Source organism: Corapipo altera, unplaced genomic scaffold (genome assembly GCF_003945725.1).
Source record: "Corapipo altera isolate COAL_440 unplaced genomic scaffold, ASM394572v1 113, whole genome shotgun sequence".
In the NCBI taxonomy this organism is placed as follows: Eukaryota; Metazoa; Chordata; class Aves; order Passeriformes; family Pipridae; genus Corapipo; species Corapipo altera.
In genome coordinates this window covers 9,690,268-9,708,827 of record NW_020884895.1, presented here as the reverse complement: position 1 = coordinate 9,708,827, position 18,560 = coordinate 9,690,268, and the positions used below count along the sequence as shown (strand labels likewise).

At 42.5% G+C, this 18,560-nt stretch overlaps 1 long non-coding RNA gene across 1 annotated transcript in view; it reads left to right on the top strand.

Annotated features, from left to right (window-relative positions):
- The first annotated feature begins 2,715 nt into the window (after window positions 1–2,715).
- LOC113949230 overlaps window positions 2,716–18,560 on the top strand; it is a 124,270-nt gene continuing 108,425 nt past the window's right edge. The window contains exon 1 of the long non-coding RNA XR_003528390.1: window positions 2,716–2,835. This is a non-coding gene — a long non-coding RNA (uncharacterized LOC113949230). The remainder of the gene's footprint in view (window positions 2,836–18,560) is intronic.

Here is an 18,560-nt window from a genome sequence, read left to right as displayed (position 1 = left end):
TGATGTATTGAGTTGCAGATCAAGGCTGCTTTAGCAGAATAAAGTCTTGGGTTTGGCATCAAGGAGATGTTCCCTACATCACATGTGTGACGTCTTCTGGCTTGCACTGGGAGAGCCTTCTCTCTTCTCCACGTGCTGATGACTTGGGGTTCTCAGCCATAAATAAATTCAGTGTCTGATGGTTTCAGCAAACAGGAGGCCAGTTCACAACTTCTCCCTTGCCTTTGGAATGACTGGAGTGGCTGTGGTGGCAGCTGAGCAGCTCCAGCCATGGTGACACCAAGTGCTCTGAGTGCATTTTTCCTGGCACTTGTGGTGTCCAATATTCATAGAATCATGGAATGGTTTGGTTTGGAAGGGATTTTAAAGATCATCTTGTTCCAACCCCCCCGCCATGAGCAGGGACACCTCCCACTAGCCCAGGTTGCTCCAAGTCCCATCCAACCTGGCCTTGGACACTTCCAGGGATGGGGCAGCCACAGCTTCTTTGGGCAACCTGTGCCAGGGCCTCACCACCCTCCCAGGGAGGAATTTCTTCCAAATACCCCATCTAACCCACCCTCTGTCAGTGTGAAGCCAATCCCCCCTTGTCCTGTCACTCCATCCCTTGTCCAAAGTCCCTCTCCATCTCTCTTGGAGCCTCTTTAGGCACTGGAAGGGGCTCCAAAGTCTCCCCGTAGCCTTTTCTTCTTCAGGATGAAACCCACAAATTTCTCAGCCTGTTTTCAGCCCTCTGATCACATTCATGGCCTTCTCTGGACTGGGTCCAGCAGGTCCATGTCCTTCCTATGCCAGGGACCCCAGAGCTGAATACACTTTGACTCTGCCCTGTTCTCAGGAGCTGTTACACCACTGATCTACTACCCAGGAACCCCATGGGAAGGGTTGTGTCAGACCCAGCTGAATTAGCAGAAGGTGTTTTAAAACCACATCTAACAGAGCTGGGTGGACTGAAACATTCTGGAGGGCCCTGGCAGAAGATTCTTGGCTGTTCAGCTGGGGAAGGAGGTCGTGACAACAGCCCAGCGCTGCCACGGCGGCGTTTCTGTGGCACAAAGGAGCTGTGAGAAGGAGCATAAGCAAGAACAAAAGGTCAGTGCAGATCATTCCTTCTTCCCTTTTAAAGCATGTCCCGTATTGATTCCATGCTGCTCCAGAGCTTCCCTCCCAGAGTGCCTGTGATGTTTGTGCAGGGTCGCTGTCACTTCGGCTGTCCCTGAGATCCGCCCTCATTAACGGGTGGCTGTTCTGGGATCACAGATCCCTTCCAGGAACACAGCAGGAGGCTGAGGAGACATGAAACACCAGATCCTAAATGCTTATGGAATGGCCGAGATGCAAATTTTGGCTGCTGATGTATTTAAATGGAATATTGTCTGGAAAATAGGCTGGCAAAGAACATAATGACTTTATCCCAATAACAGAAGGAGAAAGGGAAAGGGGAGGGACCGGTTCACACCCATGGGGGGCTGAGAGCTCTTAATGAGCTCGTTGAGGGTCATTCCCTCCCCAGGCATTTAAATCATCACCAAGATCGTTAGGTTTGGAGCAAGTCACAGAGCTAATGGGATGTACTCCGGGCACACTGCACGTCCCAAGAGTTCGGCTTTAGGGATCTCTCGGTGCAACAACTGTTCCTCCCCACAGAATCCCTCCTCCTGGCACGTTTTATGGATAATGGTATAAAAAGGTCCCGTGATATTAATTACACAGGCTGGTACCCATAACAAACTCCAAATGGGAGTGGGAAAAACAGCAAGCGCCCGCCTGGATTTGCTGATTTTTCTCTGGGAACAAATATTGGGGGAAATAGGAATTTCTAAGGAAGCGCAAAATATTTTGCTGGAAGAGCTGTGATGCAAAATAGATCTTGAAGGGATTTGGGGTGATATTAAACTTTTGGTTTATTGTCTCTGACCATGTAAATCACCTGTCAAGCTCTGTGTCCCTTGATTAGCCACCTCTGGGTCCTACAAGTGACTCTTCTCCCAGCTGTGATGGTTCAGGGAAATACAGGTTTGGATCGGGACTGATGGTTCCCCTGACTCCAAGAGGCCACAAACGTCTCTCCAAACGTGTCCTGCCCTCTTGTTCTTTCTTTGCTATTTTTGACAAGTATATAAAACCCAGCAGACGTGCAAGGGGGCACAGTGAAAACAGCACAGCAGTTGTGACAATCATGGAATGGGTTGGAAGGGACCTTAAAGACCATCTCATTCCAACCCCTCCACCATGGGCAGGGACATCTTCCACCAGCCCAGGCTGCTCCAAGCCCCGTCCAACCTGGCCTTGGACACTTCCAGGGATGGAGCAGCCACAGCTGCTCTGGGATACCTGTGCCAGGGCCTCCCCACCCTCACAGAGAGGAATTCCTTCCCAATATTCTATCTAACCCTGCCCTCTGGCAGCAGGAAGCCAATCCCCCCTTGTCCTGTCACTCCAGGCCCTTGTCCAAGGTCCTTCTCCAGCTCCTTTGTAGAGGGACTTTTTACAGGAGCAAAAGGGGGACAATCTCAAAGGAGTTGTTAATTTTGGCTTCTGATGTATTTAAATGGAATACTGTCTGGAAAACAGCATGGCAGAGAACAGGATGCCTGTATCCCAATAGCAGAAGGAGAAAGGAAAAGGGGAAGGGCTGATTCACAGCCATGGGGGGCTGAGAGCCCTTAATGAGCTCATTAAGGGTCATTCCCTTTCCCAGGTGCCCCTCATCCCGGGAGCAGTGGAGTGATGGTCCCTGAGGGAGAGGAGCACCTGAGGAAGAGCAGAGCCTCAGTGGGGAGATGCTGCACATTCCAAGGGAACCTGTGGCAGAAGGTGCACCCAGGAACACAGGTAGGCTGGGGTGGCTGTTGAGGTGGGGTTACTGGGTCAGTCACCCTCTCTTTTGGGGTTTGCTGTGCTCAGTTTTGAATCCCAGTAGGATTAGTACAACAAAATGAAAAAAAAAAAAGTAAATGCTGAAGTGGGAGAAGTGGGACCAGCGCTGCTCCCATGTGAGCCTGCTGCACGTTCCCGCTTCGGCATCAGGTGTCTCGCCTTCAGACTGGAAAATAAAAAGAACAACACGCTCGTCTGAAAAGGACAAATGAAGGGAAAACGTCTCTGAGGAGGCCTGAGTAGGAAGATGTTGGGAGGCGTTATCTGGAGTGTCTGGGTTCCCTCCCACGCGTGTCGGGGAAGTGGAGCACAACAAGTCCATAAACCCCCCCGAGCAGGAGGCGCTGGAGCTGCCACGCTGTGCCTCTTCTAGAAACCCTAAACCACCCTGGAAGCCGAAATAAGTCACCACTGCTGTAGGAAAACAAGTCGGGATCATTATTCACGTGGATTGCTCCTGTAGGATATGCTGATTTAAATTAGCTCTCGCTTACTAAATGAGCTAGGAAGAACAACCTCGTGTTAATGCTGAGCTGCCCAAGAGAGGCGAGCAGTGGGAGGATAAAGTTATCATTAGTGTTCTGCCTGATATTTTAAATTACATAACACAGGACTATGTGGAGAGGTAGATGCTCCTCACCGTGGTGCATTTTATCTGGCTGGACTTGGGGCAGTCTGGGCTGAGGCTTCTCCTTTACTCAGAAACTCCCAAAAATTGATATTTGACCATCCTCTCGCATTTGCATGAAAATAAGGCTCCGTGTAGCCTTGCAGGCAGGTTGGGAAAGTGAATCCCTCAGGGTGGGATTTCCTTTCCTTCTCCTGTGGTTTTGGGGTTTTTTTGTTTGGTTGTTTTTTTTTGGTTTTTTTTTGAGAAATCTGAACAGTCTAAGGGAGTGCTCTGTCCGTCTGGTGAGGTGGCAGACGTAGCTCGAGAGGACAGCTTTTACCTTGGGTGTTGTGTTTGCATCTCCTCCCTCTCAACTTCTGCGTGTTTTCTGTAATCTTACGAAAGAGGTGGAATTTGGGAGTGTCTCAAATTGGAAAGGACCTTTCAGAGTTGCTCTTGGTCATCTCTGAACAACATTTTTGAGCTCCTTATTCCTTTCTTGTTTGTCGCTCTTTAAAACGCAAGTTTCCAAACCATTGGGATTTGCCCCCCGCCCCCTTGCTCTCAGCAGATGATTTTCCGCTTAGACTTTCTCTTTGAGCAACTACCTTTCCTGTGGATTTCCAGCTTTATAAAGGTGTTGGGATCTCTGCTATTGCCGAATTTCTCAGCTCATTGACTGGTACTCAGGTGCGAATGTCCCTGACCCTTTAAAAACTCGGCTTTGCCACAGGACGGAGCAGGAAAAGCCGGGAAGAAAAATCCACTGCACTTAGAGCGGGTTTAGCAGCCTAATGCGGATGTTCAGAGTATTTCTGATGTCCCCCAAATCCTCTTAAAGTTCCGCAGAGATGTCTTTTGCAATGCTGATTTGAACAACAGCAAAGCGTGGGAAATAGGATGAAAGGCCACCCTAGGAATAAAAGTCTGTATTTCAGAGGCTGGGAAGGTTTGGAGGTTACCTTTAATCTTAACCACTGCTGCTAAAACTTTGTCAGAGGTGTTGGATTTCGCTTTGTCTTTATTTTTTTTTCTTTATTTCTCCCGGATGGAGGCAGACTAATGAGTAAGCTGATGACTTTTCCGCTGACAACTGTCTGCTGGCTCTATAAATCTGTCTGGCTTCTACAGCTCCTTTCTTAGACTTAGAAATTTTTGCCTGCTCTTCTGCCAGAGGCAGCCTATGAACCACGGCTTGAGTGAGAAGTTGGGAGGCAGTTCTGGTGATTTACAGCTGTCTGTGCACATGCAAGTCCTGATATTTCTCTCTTGCATCCCAGGCCAAGAGAAATGCTGAGATTTGTCCTTTATGGTGTTTGAGCCCAACCCATCCATTTATTGATTAAACCTCTGTAAACAGCTCGGCAGGTTTGCACAACCAACACCCAGTTGGGTTTTACACTAAAGGTTTAGTGCATCTTGAAGGGTTCAGCATCTGCTCAAATGGTTTGGAGCTGTTTAAGTGATGGGGATCAGGAAGGTTGTTGTTGGGAGATGGTGGTAAAACACATTCTGGTCTCATCTATTGACACTGAATTATTGGTTGAATTATTTATCCCACTTTAACGATACTGGATAATAATTATGTGATTATATGCCATAGGTGTCTTTAGGATGCTGAGGTATTTCTTACTTCAGCTGTAGTTCTTTACTTCTCTACCTTTCCTGTGTGCTTTTAAAAATGGGGAGGGAGTTACCAAGAGCTCTTCAGAAAGTCACGGGAGTGCTTTTCAGTGAAACACAGTTGGAATGTTCAGTAGTTAACAGTTGAAAGAATAGGAATGTTGTTGTTTATTTTGACTGGAAGAACAGTTTGGTCTTTCCATATGTCAACTGTGGAATTTGCTTCCTACAGAGGAAAGCAATTATGAAATGCTTTGAGCTCCCGTTGTCTCAAGGTTATGTTTAGGACATATTAAACAGCCATCAGTGTCTCATAACAAATCATAAATGATACAAATTGGAGCAGCGGCCACTGAAATGCACTGGCTTATAACTGTCGAATAATTCAAGTGCAAGTCTCATTTACTTCAAAATGATTGTAAAAATCAACTGGAAATTAAAATTCGCTTTTTCCTCAGGACTGTGAGAGGTCAAAATGTTCCAGTGCAGTTGTGGACAGCCAGAGAGCTGCATCTGTAGCACAGGGCAGGGCGCGTTTGAGCTTGGGTGCAATTGTGATCCTCTTCAGAGGGAGCAGAGGTGAGCCGCTGTCTCCCAGATATGTCAGAGTTTTAGTGAATAAAAAAAAAAAAAACCAAACCAAAATAAAACCCCAAAACACACCCATGAATCTGATCTTGGTTTAAAAAGTTTGGGTTTTTTATACCCTGTTCTCAAACATAGCTCTGAGCAGGAAAACTACCTTTAGAGAATCCCAGAATCATTAAGGTTGGAAAAGTCCTCCAAGATCATCCAGTCCCCCCTGTGCCAGATGCCCACTTTGTCCCCCAGCCCAGGGCACTGAGTGCCACTGCCAGTCCTTCCTTGGACACCTCCAGGGGTGGGGACTCCAAACCTCCCTGGGCAGCCCCTTCCAATGCCTGACCACCCTTTCCATGAGGAAATTCCTCCTGATGTCCAACCTGAACCTCTCCTGGCACAGCTTGAGGCCGCTTCCTCTTGTCCTTTCTCTCCAAAAATAAAACCCTAATTTGTTTCACTGATTGATTACTGATTGGAATTACTGATATTTTTTTACTTTCCCTGCCAGCCCTTGTTCAGGGGACATCCCTCTGCTCAAACAGCTTCCCTTCTGCAGAGCACTGATTTTTCAGCATTGCAGTCTCCTCAACCTCTTCCCTGCTGTCACAGCCTGTGCCAGCAGCAATAAAAAGCTCATGATGTCGAGTTAGGAAGGAATATTTCAGCTCCTGACCAGCCATCGAGTGCATAAGTAGCCATTTGGCATATTTACACCAACAGGCAGTTTCCTTCACGGGGCTCACTTAAGCGTGAGAGTCTTTGCCCAAGAGCAGCAGCGTTTGGGGAATAAAGGTGTCAGCCAGTCCATTACTCCATTGCTTCTTTTTGACAGCACTAATATGTGGGTTTTATTTGCCACCCTGCTATTCAGAGGCTATACTAAAAAAAAAAAAAAAGTGGTTCTAAATCAATATCGAGGGGAAAGAAATGCACTTTGTACAAAAACTTCAAGTTCTGGATGCAGAGGAGACAGTTTGAAAACACGAAACCAGCGAAAAGATGGGAGGGCTGGAGTTCCTCCTGCAGACTTCTGTGCTGCCTGTCATGTTCCTGCAGGGGAAAATCACCCCAGAAACGCTGCTGAAACTTGTATTTCAGGTCTTTTTTCTGATTATCCACCGCTCCACAAAGTGGAACAGAAGAATGGGAAAGGCTCGAGCGCTCACAGTGGGTTCTGCTGACAGGCAGAGCCTTTCTGCTGCCTCCAAAGGTCTCCCAAGTTCAGCCCAGTTCCTGCAGTAGTGACTTGAAATAGAGTCAAGTTTGGCAAATAGGATGAAAGAGCACTTTAAAAATAAGGAGTACCTGTCTTCACACACGATTTTTTTGCTCCTGGAGAAATGACTTGAAATGCAGTTTACTTTTTCTCCCCTCCTCATTGCTCCAGTGTCTGAGTTCTGACTGGTTTTGCTGCTTAAAATGAAGCCACCGAGTGGTCCAGGGGGCAGCTGTGCTTCAGAAATGTTTTATATATATGTATTTTTTTATGGATTTTGATGTCATTGTAGCAAAATAAAACCCTGTAGAAGTGAGAGATGAGGACTGAGAGCTGTCTGAAGTGTACCCCTTTCTTCCCTGTTAACATATGGAAGGTAGAAGTAAATATACAGATTTTAGAAGTCATCAGAGTTTCTCTACAGATAGTTTATGTCCATGCAACTGCCACGTTATCCTCTGAGAAAAAATCTAAATATCTTCTGTGTGTGTGTGTGTTAAATATTTAGACAGGTAGAAAATTTACCCGAGGAATGTGTGTGTTTGGGGGTTTTGTTGTTTTTTTTCCTCGCTGTAAATTGTTCTCTTTACTGGGAAAGGAAAGTTTTCATCTGTTTTTGAAACACTAATTAATAACAAAAGTGAAAGGAGATGTTAGATTAACAGGATAACCTAGTAATAAAGGATTTCCAGCCTTTATTCCAGTTGTTATGAATTTCCTCAGCTCAGATGAGCTGCCACGAAGCTGTGCCTCAAAGCAGAAAAATACTGCAATATTGGATTGCTTAAACTCACCTTCAATATAAAAACAATATTGGAAACATATTGTCTTCTTTGATTTTATTATTTTTTTTTTTTTGGCTTTTTGATATCCAGCAGTCAGTGCTGTATCTGTGAGCTCTTAAAGTTCAATCAGAGCTGTAAAGAAAATACTTTTATTTCAAAATGCCTTTTTGAAGACAGATGTGGTATCACAGCTGCTTCTTGGCTGCTCTGTAGGAGCTCTTCCTGCAACCTGGGGGGTTCCTGGGAGTTTGTCAGACTCTGCTGTCTCTGTTATCCAGCTATTCCTGTGCTGGGATGTGTCTCAGTGCACATAAACACACACTCTGGGAACTGCACAGGCAGCATTGCTGAGTTAGGAAGGAGATCATTTATCTTGGTGAAAATATCTTTGCAAAGCCTTTGTTTTCTTATATTTAAAGACTGACTGAGTGTGTTCATCCTCATTAAGTACCACAAATCTCTAAGGTCCTGCGTGACCTGGTGAGATATTCAGACTTGTAGGTGCACCTGAGTCACTCAAGAACGACTCAAAATGAAGATTTCCTCTCCATCACGATCAAGGTAGAAGGAAAACTGAAATCTGTGTGGCAGCAGAAAGTAGATCTCTGTGCCAGGCAGCTCCCACTTTGCCCAGTAACAGAGGAGAGGGAGAAAAGCAAGACCTCCAGAAGAAAATGTGCCTTTTTTTTGTTATTATTTATTTGTTCTGAACTCCCGATATGAATTTTGTAAGGGAAAAAAATCTGGCAAAGTTAGAACTCCCTCTAGAGTCTGTCCATGTTTTATCCAGCTCTGCACAGGAGTTTCACCTCCTTGTAGCTGCATTTCAGTGACAGGGTCTTGAGTTCTGACCTATGTGTAACAAACCACAACCTGCAGCTTGCAAATCTTGCAATTAGGCAAACGAGATCTTTAATTCTATATTTAAAATTCCTTTCTGTTTCTCTGTAAATAGTTAAATATAAAAGTTTAAATTGTTGGCAGCCTAATTCATCTTCCTGAAATATTTGAAGGTGTTTAGTATCCCATGTAGTGAAGAGGGGAATATGTTTCTCTGTTTTTTTCTGTATAAACTGTATATTTTTTCTTGATTTCAGGGGTGTAAAAGAGTCCCTGCTGCTTTCAGTCCCACTGCTCAAATGTGATACAGTTTTCCATGTGATAACATGGCATTTATTTAAAAGGTTTTGAATCAGTTCAAGTTGTAAAGAAATAGTCCTATTAACCTCTAATTATTTGGTACTAATGATTTTTTTTTTTAACTTTCTGCTTTTAGTATCTCTTTTCTGCTCTTTTATAGTATCTTTGTTAAAAGGTCAAGCTGCTTTATGGCAGCCTAAACTGACTTGGGAAAAGAAGAAGGTCATGAAGTTAAAACAGCATCATAGTGGGGGAAAAAAGGTGGATTATTGGTGCAAAGCCATGAATAGATTTTCCAAGTCTCCTCTTGCCCTTGTGAACTCAGTTTACACAGGAAAAGTTCATTTCTCTCTGGAAAAGGACCAGGGCAGACAAAAACAAATCGTGATGCCTAAGCTTGGTTGAAGTGTAGGTTAGTCCTACATCCAGCAGAAATTAAAACCCCTGGAAAGAATTTGAGACCCAAACTCTCCAGTTCACTTTGTTCCATCTTAATTTATTCACAGAAGAACTGTAACTTTTTATGTCTGTGTGAGTTTGTTTGTAAGAAGTTCCTTTTCCATGATTCTCCCCCCCCGCCTTGAAATATGATTGGGCAGGTGCACATGATTTTTCTTCCTGTCTTTGGCACTTTTATGACCAAATAGGTGTCTGTGAGTGTAGAAAAACACAAAAATGTCTCGTTACATGTATCAAATCCAGCATCCCAAACTCTGATGACAAAAAACTTAGGCAGAACTGGCTTCTAAAAGCTCTAAAAATCACAGAGTGGGTGAGGGTGGAAGGGGCCACAGTGGGTCATCTCGAGCATCAGAGTAAAAAAAAAAAAGAAGTTAAATATGTTAAATCCATTAATATTCTTGAAAAAGAAAATCGGAATAAACAATACAGTTTTTCAGTTTTGAATCATTTCATAAATCTGACCATCTGAACTGGACAATCTGTATTTGCCCTGTAAGGTGTGTTTGTGGCTTGAAATATTCCCATGGATTCACCCAGTTTTCCACATCACTTGGGCTCCTTGCCTTCCCCCCCTCCCTCCCCACCTTCTTCTGCTTTCTAAGTTATTCACCTGTTCAGGTAAAGTAAGGAAGGGACGTTGTTGTTGCTGTGAAATTGCTTCTGTCTCTTACTGCAATAATATGATCTTTTTTCCATTTTGGAAATACATCCTAGAGATATATATGGGAGTCAGTGTTGAACTTGGCAGTGAGGTGGTTTTGGGGCACTGGGAGGTTTTTCCATCCCCTCATAATCTCTCTTGGTGGTGAGTTATGGACTGAGATCTGGGATGAAAGCAGAGCAGGATATGTGGAATCTGTAACATATTAAGGCATAACTTACTCCAACTGATCAAACTTGGAGTGTGAGAAGCATTATTTGTATTTTCATTTTTGTATTTCTTTATCAGAAAACAGATCCTTTCAATCCAGGCAGGGGACCACAGACACAATTTCCTTTTGTTAGTGCATAATACTCATAGATAAAATTACTCCCCCTTTCCTGCCATCATCTCAGGAGCACACAGAGCTATTATTCTCTTTCCTCTTGATTTTCTTCCTCACCATTTCCTTTGTGAAGCATTTACTACGTTGTGTACCTCAAATGTGCTGCAATTAGAATTAAATAACCAGTAGAAGTGCAGAGGAGCATTGGGGGGTTGTTGAGAAGCAGGGAAAGGTTCCAGGAGAGATGGAGGGGAGAGATGTTGCAGTTGTATTAAATCAGAACAACTGAGCAGAGGAGCCTGTCAACCTCAGCCTGCAGTGAGGGTCTGAAGGAGCAGAGGGATTTGTAGTAGGCAAGGAGAACGAGTAAAGAGAGAACTGAATTATGAGTATTTGTCTTGCTGTTCTGCTCCCAAAATTCACACAAGTCCATAAAATACAACCTGACTAGGGAGCAGATGCTCAATGTTTTCAACAAACCCTTTCTGCCCCCATTTTATGCAACTTTGCTAAAATGCAGTGGTCAGTGAGGGAGGAAGAGAAAATCTGGAATATCTTCTGAATTAAGAGAAGGGATGTGTAAGTGCCTGTTACTTTTGGTTTATGTTTCCTGACCAACATGTTCCTGTGTGAAAACAAACTTCTGTTCCTTTATTTTCCTGGCACTTCATCAGATGAATTGCAGAATGCTGATGAACATGAATGGCTCTGTAATGGCCACCAGAGCCAGGAAATCATCATCTCCAGAGCAATCACCTTTCTCTTTGGTCAGGTTTTAGGTTGGTCCTTGCTGGTACGTCCTGGGAAGAACAGTGAGGGTTTTGTAATCAAGTCTCTCTTTCTGACTCATTGTTTGTGTTCCTGGGTCTTTTCTCTCAGTTGCTGTGCTCTGCTGTGCGTATTTTCACGTCTTCCAGCTGAATCATAGTTAAATTAAAATGACTGTGGCATTCTGGAAGCTTTTATTTTTGTTTGTTTGGTTGTTTCTTTTTTTTTTAATCTTAGTGATTCTGCAGCATTCGGAAATCAGAGCTGTGATGACTTAGAAGCACAAATCTCATCAATATTTTGGCCTCAAGCTGCAGAAAGGGAGATTCAGGTTGGATACATTAGGAAAAATCTCTTCATTGAAAGAGTGGTGAAGCATTGGGACAGGTTGCTCAGGGCAGTGGTGGAGCCACCACCCCTGGAAGTGTTCAAAAAACAAGATGTGGCACTTTGTGATGTGTTTTAATGGATACGAGGTGGAAGCTTGGACTCGATGATCTTGGAGGTCTTTCCCAACCTTAATGATTCCATAATTTGCTGCACCAATTTCCTGTAGTTCTGTTAAATCCTGTTCTGTATGTTTTTAGCATTGGCTATTATTCTTTCTCTTGTATTTTTTTTGCACACAAATACACCTGAGTTACACCTGCTTCTTCAGCAACTTTTTTTTTCTGTGTCTATTTATAACTTCAGGCTTCCCTTAGAAATAAATTTAGAAGCCTCATGCATTGTCTTTTATGAGTTTAATGAAAAACTTTCCTTTTTTTGAGAGCACTGCAAAAAAACTTGAGATATTTAATCTGTGGCTTAGAAGTGCAGCTCCACAGGTACATCCCCTACTACTGCTGTGTTGGTAAATAACCCTAATCAAGATTGATGCTCATGAACCTCTTGCAAAGCTTCAGCTTTGTAAACATTTTGATCAAAGTACACTCTGAAGAGCTCTTTGAAAGTTGTGTTTTGAAGACCTGTGTGATCATGGTGTTTTATCATCATGCTTTACAGATGACAAATCACCTCAGCTGCCGAGAACAGAAAGAATCAGATGCCTTTTTTTTTTTTTTTTTTTAAACACAAAAGTTGTTGGAGCGTTGTGGTGAGAGATTTCTAAACACAAGAGGTTTATTTTAATCACCCATCTGGGAAAGAGCTGTAAGAAAAACTTCATTTGAAACCAAACACAAATAGTTTTTTATTAATATAATAGATGTGCATTCATAAAAATCTTTGTGGAGGAAGAGACTGAGGGTATTCCTGGGGGGGAACTCAGTCCAACGTGCTCCTGGTCACACCTGACCTGTGCTGTTTGATCAAGGAACTCATTCCAAGCTGCCTCAAAATTCATCTTGTGGTTTCTTGGCACTGTGAGGACACCACAAAAATTATTCAGTTAATGTTTGTTTGGTTGCCTTTCCCATCTGTTTTCAGATAATCTGCAGAAAGGAGGAGGGATTTATCCTAATTTATTGTTGGTTTGCTCAGCTGCAGTGCTGAGCACTGCCTGGCTCAAGTTGCTGGATGGATTTTAATGGACTTCACAGAATCATTTAGGTTGGAAAATACCTCCAAGATCATCAAGTCCATCCTTTGACCCATCCCCACCTTGTCCCCCAGCCCAGAGCACTGAGTGCCACAGCCAGTCCTTTCTTGGACACCTCCAGGGATGGAGACTCCAAACCTCCCTGGGCAGCCCCTTCCCATGTTTAACAATCCTTTCCATGCAAAAGTTGTTCCTTAATTTTTTTACAGAAAAGTTGTTTTGACTGCTTTGGTGAGATTTCTAAACACTAGAGTTTTCCTTTTGTTGGCTTAATATCCTTAAAATGCTGAAAATCTTGGAAGAAGTGGTTTACTATTGACTATTTCAGTCAAGAATTAAAATGAAACTAAAATATTTGAGTATAAAATATAAATACTAAAATACTAAATAAAGCAAAACTAAATACTGAAGATTTTTTTTTCTAATTATATAAGTAGAAACAAAATATCCATGGTCCCTGTAGGAATCAAGAATATCTATTCATACTGAATATGAGGTGGAAAGGGTGCTGGGGATGTAAACCAGTTGTGCAGGGAGACAAAATAAGAGGCAGGGAGACAAAATAAGAGGAAAATATTCCTAAATTCTTCTTCCTATTCCTAAAATTGCTGTAGTCTGATCTTAAAAATATCCTTGTTCACTGAAATGATGTCAAGGGTTGAGTGTTACGGTTGTGTTATGTTGTTATTGGAATTTATTTCTGGCCTCGAATCTGCTCCAAATCAATCTCCTCATCACAAAAATACCTTATTCCCTGGTTATTGCTTTTATTGAAAATCAGAATCCTCATCCAAACTGATCTCTTGGTACGTTCAGGAGGAATTTCTCCATGGAAAGGGCAGTCAGGCTTTGGAAGGTGGTGGAGTCACCATCTTTCATCATTTTCTTCCACTGCCTCTCAACCATGGAAGATGTTCCAAAACCTTCTCCAAACTTGGCCTCTGGCATTAATTAATCCTTTTTTTTAACATCCCTTCCTTGTCCATAGATTTCCAGGAGTCGGAATCTTGAGCCAAGAATCCCTTTCAAGGGAGGAAATACCATTAATACAAAGCAAAAGAAGCAGGAATTTCCCCATTTTTTATTAATAATGAAGGTTAAACCAATTATTTCTCCCACTGTACGTGTGACTGTTAATGTTAATTTCAGAAGATGGTTGATCTGCCTGCAGGGAAATAAAGGTGCATCTTCTTTTGAAATGCCAGTGACATCCTCCCCCATTCCCATGGAATTCCAAGTTACAAAATGCAACAAGGAAACTCTCTTTCAAATGTGAATAAATAATGGAGGAAAGATTAATGCACTAATTGGACTATAAAATGCAGAAGATGTTTCCCTGCAAAGGTGCCTCAGTGGGGGATACAGCTTTAAAAAATCAAAAGCACAGCACTTCACTTCTTGCTTGTTTTGATCTTGCCTTAATTTTGAAAAGCTCAATTAGTTGGTTTTTTTGGTTTTGGTTTTTTTTTTTTTTTTTTTTAGTTAATATTTTCTTCCCATTGAGCCTCAGCCTAATTATTTTTTCTCCTCACTTTTCTAACCTTCCAATGGAGTGTTATTTTGCTGTTCTGGTTTCTATTACCTGGCACTTGCATTCTTTAAGAGGAAAACACATTTAAGTCCTTTTTTCTCCCCAGCCCAGCCCCCAAACCCTTCTGGAAGTTGGAGGAAACTTTCCTATGTACCTTTTACTCTCAAAGACTTTGTGTCATCTACACATGAAGAGTCAGCCTGTGATCTTGTTTAATTAGCTGTGGTAAAGGAGAGACCTGCATGTTTACAAAAAGTGCCCCCCAGTCTCTTTCCTTTTCTTCAGAAGCATTTCAGTGAATTTAGAGAGACTTTCTGATTAACTTAATAAAAATTAAAACTCTTCTCTCTTATTTTCCTTGTTCTTGCTTATTGGACTGCCATAGGGTTGTTGGTTATCTTTCAAATCCTAAGTTATTTTTAATATGTTAGTTTTTGGAACGTATTTTAGAGTTTCTCCTTAGTTTCTATGGTTGAGAGCTGGAGGAAGAGGGGGATAAACTTCTTCTTGTCAGAACTTCCTGAAGGAAAACAGTTCTATGAATTAGGGAAATTTAATTCTGATGCAGGATTAGTGATACCAAAGAAGCTTTATTAACATTGCCACTAATTAAATATTCTAGACCTTTATCTGCAGTTGGGCAGGTGTGATTGTAGTTTTATTAAATCAGAAATTTATTAAATCAGAATTCTTCAGCCAAAGAATCCACCTCGTTTCGTGGTGAGTTCCTCAGGAGTGGTAACATTTGTCTTCACACTTGTTAGGTTGATTCAGTCCTGTAACTGAGCTTTTCCATTGGTGCCCAGTCAGCAGGTAAATGATAATTTTCCAACCCTTTAAAGAGAAATGTAAGATAAATGAACACAGCGTTAGTTTTTGTATTATGTTGCTATTGTGAATGTCGAACGTGAAAAGCTTAGTTTATCCAGTGTATTGAGACCAAAAGCTTTGGGGTGAATTGAAGCAGAAAGGAGAATTAATTCCAAGAAAATGGGAGCATCGTAAATCCAGTTGTCTTTTCTGGGGGGGGCTTAAATCAGGTCAGGTTCACCCAGCTTGGTTCAGGCAAATGTAATTGTTCTTTTTGGACTTTCTGGGGCTTGCCTATTTATAGAACAAGGAGCTAATAGTAAGTTAGGGCTGGCTCTGAACTCTTCAGTTATTGTGTTGTTTCAGATTTAATTCTCTTTTCTTCCCTTAAAATATGCACTTCTCCTGTGTTATCACCACAGCTATTGAAAGGAGTATCAAATATTGAGACTTTGGGATTACTGCTTTTCATATTCTCTTCTAGGATACAATAAAATCCCACAGAATTTAGAACAATTCCTTTCTGGGTGTTGTGTCTCTGTGAGTGCTGCAAACTCAGGTTGATTTTCTAATGGTTGAACACACTGTGATTCCTGGGAGTGAGCAGGAATGGCTCTGGAATGGAATAATTGTTCCTCCACTCACTGTACCAGTAATGTCTTGGTGTCTGCCAGTGAAAATGTGTTCAGAGGAGCAGTGATAGAATCCCGGAGTCCCTGAGGCTGGAAAAGCCCTCCCAGCCCATGGATCTGCCCTGTGCCCATTCCCACCTTGTCCTCCAGCCCAGAGCACTGAGTGCCACGGCCAGGCCTTCCTGGGACACCTCCAGGGATGGAGACTCCAAACCTCCCTGGGCAGCCCCCTCCAATGTTTAACAACCCTTTCCATGAGGAAATTCCTCCTGATGTCCAACCTGAACCTCCCCTGACACAGCTGGAGGCTGTTCCCTCTCTTCCTGTCCCTTGTTCCCTGGGAGCAGAGCCCGACCCCCCCTGGGTCCCCCCTCCTGTCAGGGAGTTTTAAGGAATGAGAAGGTCCCCCCTGAGCCTCCTTTTCTCCAGGCTGAAAGGAGCAGTTCTGGCATTTTCAGGTACAGTTCTTTAAGTTACATTTTTCTGTGGTGGTGCCTCATGAATGACCCTTGTTGGTGTTTCTTTATATGAACCTCAATCCCAAACTTCTGAAGTTTTCATCATCTTTAGGCCGTTTTTCCCCGCAGGAGTTAAAAAAATTAACTTTGAGGCTACTGAACTATCAAGTTGCATGTCTCCAAAAGGAAAAAAATGTGGGTTTTTTCCCAGTTGTCACTGTTTTGCAGTGGGATGTGGTACCTGAGATCAGCTCAGTTGGTCAGAGCCCGATGCTCAGGACACCGGGGGTGTGGGTTTGATCCCTCTGGGGGCCATTCACTCAAGAATTGGACTCAATGATCCTTGTGGATCCCTTCCAACTCAATATTCTGGGATTCTGGTGTCATGTGGAACTTTGATTTTAGCAGATTTTTGAATTTATATTTTTTCTGCCCCATCTGCCTATGCCATGTGTTGCAGTGCAGGCAGATACTCGAGCTTATAAAGAGCTAGAAGGGGGTTTTGGGGGCCTTTTGGAAACGTGCTCCATGTGCTGCTGGTGGAAATGATGAAACTTTAGCTACTGACAGTAAAGGTGGCCCAGTGACTGAAAAATGGGAGCACAATTCTTAATTAAGTTGACTTTTGAGTTTTTTAAATATATATAGACATCCTTGGAAGTGTTCAGAGCCAGGTTGGACAGGGCTTGGAGCAACCTGAGATAGTGGAAGGTGTCCCTGCCCATGGCAGGGGGTGGAACAAGTTGGTCCCTTCCAACCCAGACCATTCTGGGATTCTATTTTTATAATATCTGTCTTATAAAGAAGTGAAAGGTAACATTGCAGAAACAAAAAAGCTCTTCTCTGCCCCTCTTAAAACTCCAGGCAGGTTGTTTTAGGGGCAATTTTGGGGAAAACCAAAAAACACCGCACAGATAACGTAAAAAATAATATCTAAATAGAAATGTCAGGTAGGAATGATAGCTAAAAACAGTTCCAAAATGATTTTTAAGTTATTTTTAGAGCAGAGTGAGGATTAAAGGGTGTTTTTCGAGAGATGTCAACCAACCATTGCTTTTACACATTCATTATTCTTTGTTGAGATAACAATTAACATGTATATAATGGGCCTGGAACAAGTTCACCACTCATAAGAACAAAGCTAATTAGAAGAGTGTGTGAGCCTGTTTGATATTGCCTCAAGCAGCAGGGAGTGATCAAGAATTCCTGGTGAACTGATATTACATTTAAAAAAAAAGAAAAAAAGGCAACCCATGTGAGGCAGCCAAGACAAACTCCTGTTTCCAAGGAAAAGGCAGGAAAAAATTGAGCAGAGCAAATTCGGTTTGTAATATTTGGTCCTGTTTGTTTATTAAGCAACAGGGGTTTAAGTGGGATGTTTAAATCTTAAATCGAGCTCATGGGTGTCTAAAAAAAAATCTTCCATATCCCTGGCAAGGTAAATGTATCACTTATTTCAGGAGCAGTGAATGGATGGAGCTGTTCTTGGAGGATGATCTGTTCCTCTCTGATCAGTGTGTAAATAGAATTAGGCCTGAAGAAACAAGGTAATCAAAATCAATGTTTTCTATCTATAGAGTCACACGCTGCAAACACAGGGCTCCTGCTGTAAGAACAGTTCAGAAAACAGCATTAGATGTCTTTTAGAGAAAGAAAATCTGATCAAATAAAAAATTCTCAAGACATTTCGATGAAGCATCAGTATTTACTGGGAAGAAGGAAGATGGTACCATGACAAAATGTGAATAAGGGCTGCACACTAGGAAGTTTCCTGATTATTCTGTTCCTATGTTAAAGGATTGGTTACTTGGATTGTCATGTCTTTGAAAATTCCAGGAATTCAGGCAATAGTATGAACAGTAATAAAAGGATAAGATGATGGTGTTAAAAATAAGATTAAAAAAAAAATCCTTCGATCTGGGTGAGGAAATATTGGAAGCAGTGTTTGGTTTTCCACATTTGCCTCCTGGTTGCTGTTAACTTAAAAGTTTTCAGTTTTTAGAGCTTGAGGTGACACTGTGGGATGGGGGGAGGCAGGAGGCTTTTAATCAAAGACTGGAGAAAGACATTGATTAAAACAGAATAAATATGACTTTATCTTAGACATGAGATAGGATTCTCACGTTAGGAGTGATATGGAATTGCTGTGCAATACTATGGATATTGCACAGCTTTCTGGGTTGGAAATTGTTTGTCCTTCCATTTTTTGGGCACAATTATGAGGATTTATTTCTCGGGAATCAGTTAAATTCCCTGGAAGGGGCTCTGCCTGGACTGGTCCCAGTAGAGTTCTCTGCAGTCCTGCCCTGGCCCAGCAGCTCAATAACTGAAAGTTTTTATGAGTGAATCCCTGGTTCAAATTCAATAAGAGTTTTCTCTTTGTGCATTCAGAGCGAGCACTTTGGCTGAAGTAAAGCAGAGGAATTTTAATACACTCCTAATCCATTTAAACTGGTGGATGGACCACGTACAGGCTCCATATAATTTCTTTTTTTAAATATATCTATGCTTCAGTCAAGCATTGCAATTTGCTGACA